We start from the raw sequence: 15,102 nt of genomic DNA on the forward strand, positions 1-15,102 counted from the left end.
CTTTTTTCCTGACCAGGCAATTCTCTTAGAAATCTCCCTTGGCCCAAGGGAACACAATTAGTCATGTAGATGCAGCAGAAAATAGTTCACTATAACCTTCACATGATATTTTAAGCCACAGGGTGTGTAACTGTCTACTTGGTGGATTGAAAGTGGTTCTTCATCTTCAGCTTGAAACTTCCTCTGTGTTTCAGTACTAACAGAGATGCCATTGGGAAGATCTTACAGGGTTTTTATTCCCACTTTGTCAGGGTAGGCTGTTTATGTTTTAGATAGAGCAAAAGAGAGGCTGCTTTCTTTCCTAGTATGGAGAAGACCTGCTTTAACTGGAGCTTGCTGTGTTAATCTTGTGTCTTGAACTGATGATAGCATGTGCCACTATAATTACCTAAGCCACCTTAATGCTTTGCCTAATTCTGTTCCCTGTGTTCACGTGAAACTGCTAAGGGACAGAAAAGTCCAAGGAATTTACCATGTGGGGAAAAAATCTCTTTTAGAAACATTTTGATTTGAAGCCAGAGCTGTTTCTCCAGCTGAGAAGGTCTGAACTGGGGATATGATGGTTGGCTCTGCAAAGCAGCCCTTTTTGGACTAAACTCCATGTAAATCTCTTAGTGTGGCAACAAGCTATCCTAAAGTTCTGCATTTCTCTAGATGTAAACAAGGGTTTAACTTTTACTGTCAGTATAACCACCATCTGGATTTTCTTCTCTGAACCTTTCTTTGTGTTTTCAGTTGCTTCTTGCGAACCTCATTGAACTTTTCCTGTTGGGACCATTTCAGATGTCCATCCTTGATCTAGCTGTTCTTGAAGCTGGTGTCCTTTTTAATTATTATTCTTTCACCAGTAAATTGCCCATCAGCAGAGCTGGGGTAGGTTTGCCAGTCACTTGTTGCTTCTGCCCTTGGAAAGGAGCACTTAGCTACCCTGGGAGGGGCAGGAGAACCCTTAGAGGGTGAGGATGGGGTAACAGGGGGGCTCTCAGTACTTCTTGTGGCTTGGAATTGAGTCTTCTCTCATCCCAGGAGGGGCAGAGAATTATGTCCATGACCTACTAACCTCCAGTTGGGATTGTGGGTTTGGGAAATGAGTGCACAGATGGCAGCGCTGGGATGGCAGCAGATGCTGCTGATCTAAGTGAGTGGAATTGACTGACCTTTCAGCAGTGGTGGAGAGCAGTGCAGGGCTGTCTGTGGTAGTGCAGGGCTGCTCCCTTCTCCCTGATACCAGCACTTTCTGAGCCCTTTCCTTTTCACTTGGCTCCCCCAATTTGTCTTCTCCTCCAGATCGAGCTGGCACAATGACAATGTGGATGATTTTGATTGCACGGGGAAGCTGTTAGGGAATTAGATGATTAAGAAACACTTGGAGGGAGAACCAGAGGCCAAAAACCTGCTGTACTCTAGTGACAGCAGGCCCAGAGTGACCACATGGGAGTGTTCAAAAAGAAGGAAAATCAATCAGTTCCATACGGAATACTGAGCTGATAGCAGAGGGCTCTCTCTGCACCCCTACAGACAGTCCAGCATGGACTTTGTGTAAGTGTGAACCCTGAAATAAATATATTTGTCATGGTTCAGGAACACTGGCCTCAATGTGCCCTTGCAAATGCTCTTGAGGCAAGGCCTGTGTTCAGGCTGCCTCTTCCGCAGCTGTGGGTCAAGTCCAAGGACCCACTCTGGGCTTTCTCTGTCTGGGGAAGTGATGTTGGTGATCTTGCTTTGAAGTTTGGAGCAGATGCTGTGTGGCAAATGTGTTCATGCCTTGAAGAAACAGCAACTTATCGAGAGGCAAGAGGTGCCCTTCTTTTATCTCTTCTGACTTTTATCTTTTTGACTTCCTGATGAGCCAAAATTGGCTCTTTTAGCTGTGATGTGAAGGACTGGCAGCCAAAGGGCCACCATGAAAGGAAATGAAAATTGAGATTTCCATGTCAAAATCCTGAAGAATAAACATGATAGGGTGGAGAAGCCTCTGCTCTAGTACTTGATCATTGAAAATCATTTGCTTTTCACTTTGTTAGTGTCAGCCATTTCCTAGAAAAAAAAGTGTATTTGTTAAAACAAATCTGTATGATATCTGAAACAAAATCCTTCAGAGCTGTGGGCTGTTCTGCTCAGCTTTGAATCCTGATAACGACATCTGTTCAAGCAGGGGAGAGTCTTTGCTTGGATTTATTTGCTGATTTCGTACCCACTGAGTGAACTTTAAAATAATGGTATTAAGCACATCAGAATTACGTATATGAAGAACTTGGTCATCTGCAAGCTAAAGAGGAAAGCAGATGTTAACTGAAATGTAAGTGGTTCTGCATAGATGTGCTTGTACTTGCATGGATGGATTTATGTCTCAGAAAAGGCAGAGCCCTTGTGGCGCCTTTTCCTTATGTTTGGATACCCCTGGAAGGGCATTGTAGGCCTCAGCAGTTACATGGAAATAAAAGTATGCATAAATCAGCAGAGCCTTTCCTGCTCTTTGTAAGAAAGCCTAGGAATGGACTAGTCCCAGCCTGAATGTGGTATTGGGATGTGTTCAAGTCTTGCTTCCAAGTGGAGACCTTGATATTTAAATATAGCAATGGGAACCGAGTTCATCTGATGGAGCAGGGGTGCTTGGTTGAGCTCTGAGCTGAGGGCGTATAATAGCCTGTGAATTGTATGGATATTGAATGGAGAGGTGTTCTGAGCAGGTCTGTGGAGATCTCCAGCAGTTACCCTCTGTATTCCTGCACCGAGGGCAGTTCTGTGACACTGGCACTACCTAGGCTTGGCCTTCATGATCTCTGTTATAACCCAGCTCCATTGTGTTGAAGCGATGCGGAGTTCAAATCCATGCTTTGCCTCCTTAGGACCAGCCCATTTTCCTGGCTGCAAGCAGTGCTGAGCCGAAGGGAACTGAGGGATTGCAGGAGGCAGACAGCGTAGGTGTCAAATCCCATTTGCACAGCACAGGCAGGAGCCTGCTGGCTCCCCGTGAGCTGGCTGGACGCTGTGCCTTGGAAACCTAGCCACGGGAGTCTGCTCAGACTGCCTGGCCCCGTGGTTTGAGAGGGGATGGATGGCACTGAGGATGGATCAGCTTTGTGTGCACGACACAGGGAATGAGGACAGCAGCTGGCAGGGCTGCGCCCGCAGGTCCTTGGCTGGGGGTGCCTTTCAGACACATAAGGAGCTCTTAGGATGTGAGTCAGCAGTCAGGAGAAAAGGACACAACTGAAGAGAAACACTCACAGGGAAGAACAGCAGAAAGAGCTGGCTGGAGGTGGTGAAACTTGGTGTGCTTGGTGCAGAGAGGGCAGAGAAGTTAATCTGAAACCATAACATTTAGATAACCACAAGATTTAGGTATCAAGGCAGTTAGCAAGTGTCCTGCACCAAATCTGGGCAGAGATAGGTGTTGCTCAGACTGGGAGAAGGTAAAGTAAAGTATTCCATGGGCTGTGGTCCAGATGAGTGAGTCTCTCTGCAAGTGAGAGGAGACTTTGTGTATTCCCTGCCTGAGAGCTCCAGATGGGCCATACTGAACCCCCTTGTACCTTCATTCACATTCCATGGGCTGGATGTGGTGTGCCAGTACTCTCCCAGTAGGAGGGTGGTAACTATGGTCCTGTGGGTTCTATTTCAGAGTCAAACACCCCATGCTGCCTGTGGAGCTGGCTGTGTGAAAACAGCAAACTGGGGTCATGGCAAGCGATGGATCCACAGAGATTTGGAGTTATTTGGGGGCAGTTTTGTGGGGGGTAGATCAGGGGGATCCTGATGAGGAAATGTGGTTACAGAAGTCACCTGAAACTGCTTGGTTTCAAGTCCATGAAAGCAATGGAAGCTTTGAGGCTAGAGGGGAGTTTCATGGATGTGTAAGAATTTCAATGTGTGGTGTTTGGCCCTTGGGCCTTGCAAAGCTTTCTGGGCTATCCTGCAAACCTGTCAGGCTCCAGACACTGAAGAGAAGGCTGCTGCCTGCTCCTTGCTCCCAGGCAGAGTACTGACTTGGCTGCTCAGCTGGGCACAGACTCTTCCTTGGACTTTGGGTATTCCTAGAGAACATGCCTGACCCCATTCTATTGGACTTGCTCTTATTTGGGTTTCCCTTTATCTGTGTGGGACTTGTTCTGCCTACTTTGTATATCATGGTTTTCTTGTCCCAGCCTGCTCCAAGGTAAATTGCCAAGGATGAGAAACTTCAGAAGGATGAGTCTATAGTAAAAAAAGAAGTTCACTCAAGTGATTTCATTCCAGCCTGGATTTCATCGTGGGAATGGGAGCTCACTCTGAAGAATAAACTGCTCACCATCAAACAGTATAAATGTATTTAGTGGCAACAATTGCTCCTTTGGAAAAGCCTACCTAAAGCTCTTGGGGGGGATTAGTCTAGGCTTAGCATTAAAACTGAGCTTGAAGCATACTCTGCATTCCTAGTGACAGGAAAATAGTGTCATCCAGCACACATGTTTCATGTCTACTGCAAGAAATGGGGATTATTTGAGGATGGACTGTTTTAGATAAGTGACTGTCACAGCTTGTAGAATTCTGTTTGCTGGTTGGAAGCAAAAGAAGCAGCTCAGGAACCACAAAACATGCTGATTACAGTTATTTACATGGGTTATTTTAGAGTTAAATTTTGTCTGTTGTGCAGATCAGGTATCAAACTCATGCTCTAAATTCCCAATTTAGACTAATCCTGGAGTCATTTAGATTTTCCTTTGGCCTGGCCCAAGGGTTTCACAGTGTGTTGCAGCTCCCAGTGATGCATGTTATGTGTGGGTATGGGAAGGGGGAACAGGAAACTGATGAAGGTCTAGAGATGGGCAGCGTGCCTTGGGATCTGCCCAGAAAAATGGTGCTGGGGGCTTTGTACTGAGCCCAGTCTGGTTTTTGTTCCAGCTGTGTCAATGTGAGTTTAATTCAGCGGTGAAGAGGGAAGATTGCCAAATCTTTTGCCTCATCTGCTTAAAATACATATGTATGTATATGCAAAACGGGCAGTATTTTGTAATGAATTGTTTGCCTTTGGAATGAGATTGTTCTTTGTCTTGTGGGTTCCTTTAGGGCTTTGGCAATAAATAAGAAGCTTCCAGCTGCAGACAAAACCACATTTGGGGTTAAGTGTGAACAATTTTTGATTGTTGGATATCCCAGCATCACCTTGTCCGAGGGTTTGGTCCTGCTTTGGCCTAAGGATGAGCGGGACCTCAGTGGGACAGGGACAGGCTGCCAGGACCTTGTGCCAGCACCTATCTATAGGAACAGCGCAGGCAGAATGAGAGCTGTGACCCAGGACAGCACCAGCAACAAATTTAACCCAAAGCATATATTTAGCCTGGCTGCTTGCAAGAAGATTTAAAGCCATATTTAAAGCTGAGCATCTGCTGAAGTGCTGTGTGGATTGCTGATATAAATAGTTACCAGCACTAGAGCTGCTCTGGCTGCATGGGGAAACCTGGGAGCAGGCAAGGTTTCAGGGAGTGCTTTCAGCTGCTTTGCTCTGCTGGGATGACCATTCCTGGTATCTGTTCTCTTTGTCACAAGTGGGACAATCAGAGCACAGGGGACTAGAGCTGGACTGGTGGTTCCCTGCCCACTGTCTGGGCTGACCTGGGAGTTGTGCCAGTTGTCCCAAAGTGTGCCTCTGGTCAGAGCTGTCCCCCTCACTGAGCGTTATTGTAAACTGATCCCAGGAGGATGAGTCTTCTTGGGAAAGCAGCCAGCATGCTCTCTATGGTTCGTCTTGCTGTCCCTTTGGAAGAGCTTTCTTCCCCCAGCAGTACTTAGGAGGAACACTGTCATTTTCCCAATTATTTTTACTTGCCTTAATGCCAGCTCAGCTGTCAGTAAATGAATTGCCAGGTGATTTCATAGTTTATCCCAACTGTTGCAAAAATGGGCTCATAAAAAAGGGGTCATTCCCTTGGGTTGGGATTGTTCTGGCGTCAGAGTTAGGGAGATGAGCAGCTCCCTTCAGAGTTCCCCTTGGAAGCAGTGATTCAGTTGCAGACCTTCTCTTTGAGTCACAACTGAGACTCAGGCACTGACACGTGTCCCACGTGGAAAATGTCAAGAGCTGCTGCTGATGGTCACAGCAGCCTGCTCCCCTTTTTTTTCTGGAGCTGCCTTGGACAGCTGTGTCTGTCCCACTCCAGAAAACATTTTCTTTGCATTGAGGTTTCATTTCCAGTCTCGAAATACCATTTGTCCTGTGTGAGAGTGGCAACACGTGGATTTTTGTCCAAAAACCTGTGGAATACAGTGCTTTTCGTGTTTATGGTGCTTCTTAATTATAGGAGGGTTCAATATTAAGAAGCTGAAAAAGACGGCAGCTGGGTAAGGTTTGTGGATGAAGAAGGTCTTGTTCCCCAGCTTCTGCCTAATGTCCTTCCTCAGTCATTAGAGCAAAATAGGTTCTAGCAAGCCTTATCCTAATGAATTCTTTATGGAGAAGCCAAGTCCTGGAGATGACTTGCATCCTGTTACAGCTCACAGCTGGTACCAGCCGTGGAAAGGGCTGGCATTCAGGACATCCCATATTTCACAGCAGTTGGAGCGGTAGGCTTGTAACTGAGACTTGGTAGCATTTAGGAGGCTGGGGATGTTTTCTTTCCTTTGCTTTCCCAGAGTAGATATAATATCTATAAACAACAAAAGGAGCTTTTCTTTGCCCTTCTGCACAAGAGAATATAGATCCTTTGCAGTCAGAAATTGTCTGGTGCATCCTTTCCTTAGATTTCCCAAACCTGCCGTTCTGTGCTAAAAGCAGACCTTTTTTAGGCAGTTAATTCTCTCTCTCTGTGGCAAATCCAAACACTTTGGAAGACCATAGATCACCTTCAAGTTCAATTGAACATTATTTTGTGTTTGGGAAAATATTTAGTTCGCCTTTGTTGCATCTCTCCAAGGCTGGTGACTTGGCTCTTTCTGCTGCAGTGCTGTGGCTAATCTCACAGTTTTGCTGTTCCTTAACGTGATTATGGGCTTTTCCAAAAAGAGAAAGATACCAGGACATTTGCCTCATTCCTCCACAGTGGTTATTGCACACTTCTAATAAGTGTGCTAAATACCCCTATTGATCCAAGTTCCCATGTTTATAGCTGGTTTTGCCAAGGAATTTGGGACAGGCGTGAGCAGGGCAAAGAAATGGAAGGTGTGATGCTCGGGGGGAGAACCTGTTAATTCCTGTTGTCAAAAGGGAATGTGGCTGCTTTGGAAGCCTTTGAAGATAGAGAGAAAAGGCAAAATAATATTAATATGCAGATGTAAGGAGTTACAGGGAAGGTTGCTGGCTGGGAGTGAAGAGAGCTAATGTGTTCATGGATAGCAGGAATGCAGTGTGGTACTTCCATGATACATGCTGATAGTGGCTCTTTATTTTCAGCCTCTTGAGAATGATTTTGTTACAATCATTTTGGGATTGTGGGGATGAGACTGACTAGAAAAGCATGTGTATTTCTTTTCACTCATTTTCTTGAAATGAAGTACAATATTTACTCTGGGGTCACTTTGAGTTTTGGAGACTTGGAAGGTTGATCTTCTTTTTGACTGCAGTCTGCTGGTCTTCAGCAGCTTCTGGAAAGAAGGATTTGGATTTCCTCTGAGGTTTCATCTGGAAAAAAGGTTTCAAGGGGAAAGTTTTGGAAGTGACAACTGTCTAAACCTGTGACATCTGTGATCTGGCCTGTGCAGCCATCTCGGGCAATGTGCTGGAATTTTACATCTTTTTGGTCTCTGTGGGTCAGGCACATAGTATTTATTGTGAGCAGCTCCTCTCGCTGCCTCTGCTTGTCTGAGGTGTCTGGAAGCGGCGCTGATGCTGTGGGGTGTTTGCAGGTGTTTGAACTCGGTGCCTGTGGGAAATGCAGAGACAGGATTTTGCCAGGTCAGCTCTGCACAGACACAGTGTGTGTAGGAGCCACTGCCGCTGGTGACTCGTTCCTGGCAGGGTGGAATAGCAGGAAAAGCTTCTTCCCTGTGAGGGCAGTGAGGCCCTGGCACAGATTGCTCAGAGAAGCTGTGCCTGCCCCATCCCTGGAAGAGTTCAAGGCTGGGTTGGATGGGGCTTGGGGCAGCTTGAGATGGTGGAAGGTGTCGCTGCCCATGGCAGGGGATTGGAATGAAATAAACTTTGAGGTCCTTTCCAACCCAAACCATTTTGGGGTTCTATGATGGGGATACTGCTCCTCCTGTAACTTAAGGTTCTGAGAGAAGAGACCCTGGATACACATTTTAAGAGTGCTTGAGATGTTTTAGGGATGGGGGATGGTGTCAGGTGGTATTTGGTGCTCAGTCAGCTGCCCTTGATGTGGAAGTGGTGCTATCTGTGAAGAACATCCTTCTGGCTCAGAAAAAGCCCTCCCAGCCGAGGCAGCACGTGATGCAGATGGGGAAAATGCTCTTTGCTTGGAAGCTAACAGCTTCAGAAACATAAGGTCAGTGCTGAACTTGTTGTAAAAACATCCTCCTCCAATGAATCTGGTGTGATAGTTCTCTGAGGAATGTGGGTTTGGTGTCCTTCATTTGGGAAGAGCAGACAGATTTTGCACAGCAAGAAAAAGAGTAAATGTTTTGCAAGGAATATTTTGCTTACTATCAAGGTCACGTATTTTCTTGCAGTTATGCAAAGCATGTGCTTAAAATGGGAATCTCCACTGGAGGACAGCTTTCAAATCTTGGAAAAGACATCCTTGAGATTTATTGCTCACAATTTCCTGTCTCTTTGGAGAATAAAAAACAAAAGTGTTTTGAAGAAAAGCTGTTTTATCTAAATCAGTGCATTGTACTGTTCTCATCTGCGATGTGATTTTATAGGCAGAGGTTTGACTTCATCTCAAAATTAAGCAGAAGAACTTGGGTTGTAGTTGAGGGATCATGTATATATGAGAGAGCTGTTCTCTGTTCCATAGCTTCTCTGGTGCCACAAAGTTGAGGAACACCTGGAAAAACAATCTTTTTTTCGACATCTTCTTTTCTTTCATGTGTTTAATGGAAGTATGTAGCAAACAGTCCTTGCCTGGTTCTGCTGGGGTTCCTTTTCCACCTGATGGAGTTTCTTGCTCTGCGATAGATGGAGCCCCCTTACAAGTTGATTTTCCTTGTTCAGAACTTCTTCGCTGTAGTGACAGAGCAGAGCATGATGGCTGCTGGAAAAGGGATTCTCAGAGCATATGTTCCCGTTGCTCACAGCTGTATCCTGGCCAAAGTTTACCTAGTGCTCTGTTGTGGAGGATTGGGAAAGGAGGAGATGGATCTCTCTGTTCAGCACCTTGGTTTAATTTAGGGCTTTAAAAGAGTACTTGGAACTGGGAGGTAGAAGTTGGGGAATTTAATTTCCCTGAAAATCACCTGTGTATTTCTTAACATAGTATTCCTGTCTTTTTTTCCCCCAAGTTCAATAGGCTTTAAGACAAGCCTTTGTGAAGAAATACAAAAATCCCTTATTGGTGTGTGTACACAAATAAATCGGTTACAATTTGGCAATCCAGAATGGCTGAGCAGGATCCATGTGTCCCTTGGCTTGTGTATTACACATTCTTGGGGAATTCCTTTCCATATTGCAGCTTCCAGTTCTTAAAGGTCTTTTCCATCCTAGGGGATTCTGTGATTCAGTGCTGCCTTGCACTTCCAGACTGCTGTGTACCTTCTTCACTGGGTTCATGGTTCTCCTTTCCCTGGAGCCATGAAAATGTGCACCTCACTATAGAGAGTTTAGCTTAGTGGGTGAAGTAATGCATGAGACATTTCATCAGCTCTTCATGTTTGCCTTAAAAAAATTAGAGTACAAGAAGTCAGGCTTCATTTGAATCACCAAGTGGTGAACCTTATTTTTAATAATGGATTTAATCTGATGATATCATTGTCATGATTTCCTTGATTTGCCGCTAGTATTTCTTTCACCCTGAATCTGCTGTTCCCTCTTGGCAGCCAGGCCACACTTTATAATACCTGGGGTAATTTGATATCGTGATGTGCAGGCATCCAGCATCCTGAGTTTTTTGCATTGGATGGCCACATGTTCATGCTGATATTCACCTGGAGATGGAGAGGACTTCCTTTTGGATCATCTTTTTCAAATTCCATGTGGATGGAAATTGAAATTCCATTAAAAATATCCAAGGGGAAGGCTGTCTTTTTAGCAAATGGTGCAACTACTTGGTGTTTGGGTTTTCTCCCCAGTTTAAATCCCTTTAGGAATTAAGGGAGCATTATCCGAGCTAATGAGCTAGCTGAGTTCCCTCTTCTCCTTAGATCTCATCTTCCCACCCCTTCCTTTTAGCTGAGAATTCTGAAGAAATAAACAACCTCTCCTGTTGTCACATGGTATTTAATTTTTTATTGAGCTGAATAATTTAATAATGTAAACCAACAGTAATATTCCCTCTGCCCTGTAGAAGATGCCACTGTGAAAAACCGGATTAGCGCATTCATGTAGTCTGGGCTGAAATTATTAATTTTTGATTCTTGTTTGGATTTAGCAATTTGATCTGCTCAAGTCTTTGGAATCAAACATGTACTTTGTGCTCTCTGTTCATAGAATCATCCCAGAGTGGCCTGGGCTGGAAGGGAACTTAAAGCCCATCCAGTTCTATCCCCTGCCATGGCAGGGACACCATCCACTAGACCAGGCAGCTCTAAGCTCGATGCAGCCTGGCCTTGGACACTTGCAGGGATGGAAAGCTGTTGTCCTGTGAGAGCCTTGGTGGTTGTGTCTCGGGCAGAGGTGGGTGCTGACCCCTTGTGTGTGCTCCCGGGGTGCTGCAGTGCTGGCAGGGCAGGACACGCACGGCACGCTGCAGACCGAGGAGCCACGGACGGTGTTACGTGACCAAGGAGCAGCCCTGGCACCAGCACTGCCTGCAGGCAGAGGCTCTATTAATAGAGCTGAGAGCAGATGATTGCTGGTGTTACGTGACTGTGACTCTGGAGATTACGGGGAAGGTGTTTGGGGTGTCAGGAAATCACCTGTGCGGGACACGCGTGTTTGCAAGGGAGCCGGGACTGCAAATAGATCCTCTTGAAACCGAGAGGTGCGGTAATGGATGTGATGGAGGGTTTGAATTTGAGGCACGAGTGATTAAACTCCTTTCAGGGCAGCGCAGAGCTCTTCAGGACCTGGGAATGGATGAAATGACTGTGCAGGGAGGGCAGAACATAAATGTAGGTGTGTCCATCCTTGATCCTGCTTCAGTTTTTCTTTATGACCTAAATAATATTCTGATAAATCCAAGGCATCCTTCAAATTAATGGCATCCAAGGAACTGCGAATTCCTCTTCTGTGAGCAGTCATAGCAATGTGCTGATCAGCATCATTATTCCAAACACCAGATCTTGAATGTTAAGCTTCTACACCTGCTATTCCTGTAAATTCCCTTTGGAAAGGCCAGTGTATCTTAGTGTGGAAAAAGTAAAATTATTTCTGAGTCACATTTCACTAAGAATGACTTGGTGAGTGAAGCTTTGGCTCCCCTTAGTGCTGTCAAGTTTGTTCAGTGCCTCGTTACCTTATTTTAAATCAGTCTTTTGCTTTGTTTGACTCCTGTGGGAATGAGCAGGTCCAGGCGTAGGTAAGTGGCTGGTGGGATAGTTCAGCACCTCTTTGGCCATAATGTTGTTTTCCTTGCTGTTGTTGCAGATATAATCTGCGGTTAATCCCCCAAATCTGAACCTGTGACTCCCCAGAGGACCTGAAGCCTTTTGTTGGTTTTGATTTGCAGCCTTGTTATAGACAAATTAATGGCCCTGAGTGACAGCAGAGCAGTCAGAGACGAGAAGAAAATGAGTAATTAACATATATTGGGTATTACTGATTGCTTTTATGATTATCTGGATTTTAAGGTATTAGCTGGAAAAATAGCTCCTAATCCCTTATTAAAGATAAAAGGCAAGTCATTAAAAGTAGGAGGTTGTTTTCAGTCCTGAGAAGCTCTGGAAATATGTCTTGGCTCCAGCAGCATACTAACCTTAAAAGCCTGTAATTCCAAGTTACTCAGCTTAGTTGTTCTCCTCAGCAAGGGAATTTCTGAAGTTTCCCATGTGCTGGGAGGCGGAGGGGACACAAGACAAAGCGACCCTTGTCATAGGAGCTGCGTGCTTGGCACAGTGACAGGGCCCTTTGAATATCCTCAGCATTAGCTGAGCCTGGCTCAGCTGCTGGGCTGGGAACTCTGGGCAGCTCCACGGAGGGGTTATCCCTAACTTCAGCTTTTTGTCAGAGGCAGATCTCCTGTGTGAGGCTCCTGTCTCACCCCGACTCCTTTGTTCCTCCCTCCTCTCGCTATTGTGGCCACCTAACTGGTTTTGTGGCCATCTAACTAAGTTAGTTCCATGGAATCGTAAAAATGGTCACAGAATGGCTTGGGTTGGAAGGAACCTTCAAAGCCATCTTCTTCCAGCCCCCTGCTGTGGACAGGGATATGTTCCCCTAGACTGCATTGCTCAGAGCTCCACCCGACCCGGCCCTGAATGTTTCCAGGGATGGGGCATCCCCCAGTTCTCTGTGCCAATGGTTTTCCACTCTCTTTGTAAAAAAGTTCATGGCCATCTAGCTGGTTTTGTGGCTGTGCACTAAGGTGAATCAGCAAAACAGACCAGTCCAAGCCCAGAGTCCTGATCCCAACAGGGAAGGGGGAGCAGGAGCTGAAGTGCTGGGAAGACAATAAAAGTGGGAAAGGGTGACGTTTGGCTGTTGTTATTCTTAAACCCACATGGAGTGTGTGTAGGTCAGAAGGAAAGCAGCAGCACCCCTTGCTGTGTTGTATAATAATTAATCATCTGCAGAAACTTGCCAGAAACTGAGACTTTCTTAATAGTCAACTATTTTTTGTTTTAAAATGAGTATATTCCTTATTTCTGGGTAATGAAATTTGAGTACCAGTAAAAACATAAACTTTTCAAATTTATTTCCTGTATTTTAACTGTTCTGTGTTTCAATACATTATGTTTATACGCTCCAGCTATCCTTTTAAAAAGCAATTTAAAATGCAATGGGACCAGTTAAAAAGGAATAAAGATGGCATTTAACTACTCCAAGGAGATCAGTGCTTGTAAAGAGATTTACATTGGAGGCAATGCTGTTCTAATGGAATACAGTTTGGAAAACACTGCTCATTTTTGCTTAGCTCTTTCCAGCCTAAGTTGTTTAAAAGATTACCAATAGTACCTGGCTGATTTGTTCCCCTCTTACTTTTTTCTCAGTTTTTTTTTTCCTCAGTCCTGGACATTGTTTAAGATCAGCTGGGTGCTCAGTGCTTTGATGCCACAGTTTTTTGTGCTTGGGGGATGATTTCAAAAGTAGAGTTTGACTCCCTGTTGGGTTGGTCACAGTCGATTCCCTAAGTGCAAAGGAAGCAGTTCAGCTTTGTTTTGCCATTTTCCTGTTTGGTCTTGGTTGTGCTGGTGCAGCCCTTGCTGTTTCCAAAGAGTTTGTCAGTGTCTTCTGATCCAGAGTTGGCATTTTGTTATTTTTCTTTCTATTCTCATTCTCCAGGCCAGGATGCCAAACAGGTCATTAAACCCAGCGTGGGGTTTCCAGTCTCTCTTCAATATTAAAAGTTCTCTGAAGCTGTGGCAAAGTGGTCATGTTTGGGCAGCAGATGGGGTAGCTGGAGTGGAGATCACCTATCTGGGAAGCTCACTAATGAAATAGAATAAATGAGGTTGGAAGGTGCCATCAGCGGGTCCAAACCTCTGCTCAAAGCAGGGCCAGCTTGGTAATTAAGTTATTAACTTTGCTTTCTGAGTTATGGTGTCATGTCTGGAGTGCTCTGTCCTTAGATGGCAGTGCAGTGACATAGGGCCCCAGGGAGGCACACTGTTACTTTTCCTACTCATGGAAGCATCCTGATAGCTTTGGATGCTCAGGACAGTCTCCTGGGGCACCCTTTAAGCACAGACAGTGCAACATTATTATTGCCAAGTGCAAGGAATTACATTTTCTCTCTCTCAGTTGCTGTGGTTTCATCCTCCCCTCACATGCAGTAGATTGATCCTCATGTATCCTCCTCCTCCTCCTCACATGCACCACAAAGGGGACGATGTGACCCTGTGAGAGACACCATATGGTGCCACTTCGGGGTTAGGCTGGGGCCTGACCATTAGGAAGGTCATGCAAAAATCCCCCCCAGCCATTCCCTTGGCCCAAGCCATCCCCAAACTGACCTCCTACTTAGGTTTTCTTCCCAACTGTCTAATCATTAGCAAGCTGCTTAATGCACAGCAAAAGACCAATTAACCCTAAAGCATTTAGTGAACTACATGTAAATTAGTTGTAAAATGTTGCTGTAAACATTAAATGTTAGGCAATTACATAAACCAATAATTGCTAAAGTTGCATTTAGGAGCATAAAAGAAAGGAAAAAAAATCTGCTTAAATAGCATGTTGGAGAACTCTGCTAATGGTTTTGTTTTTAACTGCAGCCCTCCCGGTCTGGGTAAGTCCCAGCAGGCTGGGGCAGTTTAGATTCCATGTGGTTTTAGTTGTGTAAGAAAAATAAAGGCATAGTAACCTTGTGCACCTTTCTATAGTGCAAGGAAAACCTCCAAAGGGCACAACCTGGAGTCTAGAAAGAAATGGTAGAAATATGGTAGATCGTATCCCGTTGGATAAATTTGATGATTGTTTTCTTCAGATTCAGGCTGCGTGAACCATTCCAGACCTGACTAAAACCTTGGGTCTGCATGGGGTCTGCTGAGGTGTGAGCACAAAGGGCCTGGCCACTCATTGTGAACTCATTGGGTTGACTTCCATCTTCTCTTCTTTGTTCTGCAGACTTCCTCCTCCCATGTTAACCTTTGGAAAAGGCTAAGTGCCTGTGCACCCACCTGTGTGCTGGAGTTTCACACCAAGAGGCTGCTTTGCCTTTCTGCACAGTTTTTAATCCCCTTAATTGGCCGTCTCACTCCAAGGTGGTCTAGGTCACCCACTGCTTCTCAAGCTCCTGCTGCTAATGGTCTTAAATAATTCATTTTCCTTGTATGTCTCACGTACTTATCCTCCAGTGTTTAGCGGAATCTTTCATTTCTGGTAGTTTTCTTTTGACCTGGGCTTGTGTCAAACCCAGATGTTCCTAAATGGGGCAGTGAAGTGTGGCTTTGCCTCCTTTATTCTATGTATTT

General features: G+C 45.2%; 1 protein-coding gene across 5 annotated transcripts in view; it reads left to right on the forward strand.

The window, feature by feature from the left end:
• Positions 1-15,102, forward strand: part of SLC4A4 (solute carrier family 4 member 4) — a 116,510-nt gene that overhangs the window by 38,777 nt on the left and 62,631 nt on the right. The window lies entirely within an intron of this gene.

The sequence above is a fragment of the Taeniopygia guttata genome, chromosome 4 (assembly GCF_048771995.1).
Source record: "Taeniopygia guttata chromosome 4, bTaeGut7.mat, whole genome shotgun sequence".
NCBI classification, from domain to species: Eukaryota; Metazoa; Chordata; class Aves; order Passeriformes; family Estrildidae; genus Taeniopygia; species Taeniopygia guttata.